A 1325-nucleotide genomic window follows, 5' to 3' on the forward strand; every position below is an offset into this window, starting at 1 on the left:
CCAGATTAGTGGTGGGGGGGGTTCCTCGACTGACCCTACTTGGAGGCTCTCCTGTATCAGGAGGACTTCATCACAAATAATTCCACACATTTTATTTACCTTGTACCGTAGACTTTATTTTTATCTTATTTCCCCTCCCTCTCCCTCCCTCTCCCTTTGTCCTTTATGTAACCCCCCAAACACACACACATAAATCGTACACTAGCTTTGTGATATCTTTATTCGATTCCCCCCTATGGCAAATAAAAAAAAAGTCACTTTGTTGTTGTTGTTGTTATTGTTGTTGTTGTTGGGGGGGGGCTAGTTGATGGTATGAGCGTTGACGGTCCAGAATTGAATCCAAGCATTGACGAGTACAGTCTGAGTAGTCTCTTCCGCAGGACCTTCGGGTCGAAGATCTTGGACACGATGCCAATTCAGTGCTGCAAGGGATCATTGCCTGTTCGAGACAAGCTCTTCGGGTATGGAAGCGCTAACAGCCGAACCTGTCCGAGATGCTCGCAGTGAGGACGAAACCGTCCTGCACGCAATAATTCAGTGTCCGTGCATCAGAGAGTTGTGGGATGATTGCATGGAACAGCTGGCTGTTGTCGCGTGTAAGAAGAATTCAGTCGTCTGCCGAGTGTTTTGTGAAGATCGACTTTACATCTCATCCTTTCGGTGTCGACAACACTTTTTTTCTGGAAATTAGGGGTAGCTTATCCTTGTTCAGGCTATATTGTTAGCATTATCCTGCGTTTGAGAATTTAAAAATCACTTCTTTAACTTTCTAAGACATCTCAACGCTTCTAAGAGCAAACTTGGTTTGTTTGTTTACGTTTATCGTAATTTGAATTTAAAATAATAATAATAATAATAATAATAATAATAATAATAATAATAATAATAATAATAATAATAATAATAATAATAATAATGCTTCTACCTTTAATACTACACTTGTAACAGTAACAACTACACTAACCACATCAACTACAACCACAACAATAGTGATGACAATAACACGTGTGTTTCTTGCGGGTGCAGAAGGGGTGGCAGTTGTTCTAGGTTTGTTTGTTTAATCAGTAAGAGAGATAAACCACAGCTACGTCTCACACCACCGCCGCCAGGTGGCGCCCTTCATCATCTATCCCGATGTTACAAGAAAATATCTGATTCATTCAACACGAACAACTTCAAGATGATTCACACCTTGATTGGTTTGCTTTTATTCTTGTTTAATTTTATGTTATTTTTTTTTAATGTTTTATATTTTTTGCTTCAAATTATACGTGTATATATATATATATATGTGTGTGTGTGTGTGTGTGTGTGTGTGTGTGTGT

General features: G+C 39.1%; 1 protein-coding gene across 2 annotated transcripts in view; it reads left to right on the forward strand.

The window, feature by feature from the left end:
- Positions 1 to 264, forward strand: part of LOC106874026 (neuropeptide FF receptor 2) — a 6749-nt gene extending 6485 nt beyond the window's left edge. For both annotated transcript variants that reach the window (XM_052977032.1, XM_014921587.2), the window contains exon 2: positions 1 to 264. This exon is cut by the window's left edge and continues 1948 nt beyond it. The gene's annotated coding sequence lies outside the window, so the exon portion shown is untranslated.
- Positions 265 to 1325: the final 1061 nt, after the last annotated feature.

This window comes from Octopus bimaculoides, chromosome 26, assembly GCF_001194135.2.
Source record: "Octopus bimaculoides isolate UCB-OBI-ISO-001 chromosome 26, ASM119413v2, whole genome shotgun sequence".
In the NCBI taxonomy this organism is placed as follows: domain Eukaryota; kingdom Metazoa; phylum Mollusca; class Cephalopoda; order Octopoda; family Octopodidae; genus Octopus; species Octopus bimaculoides.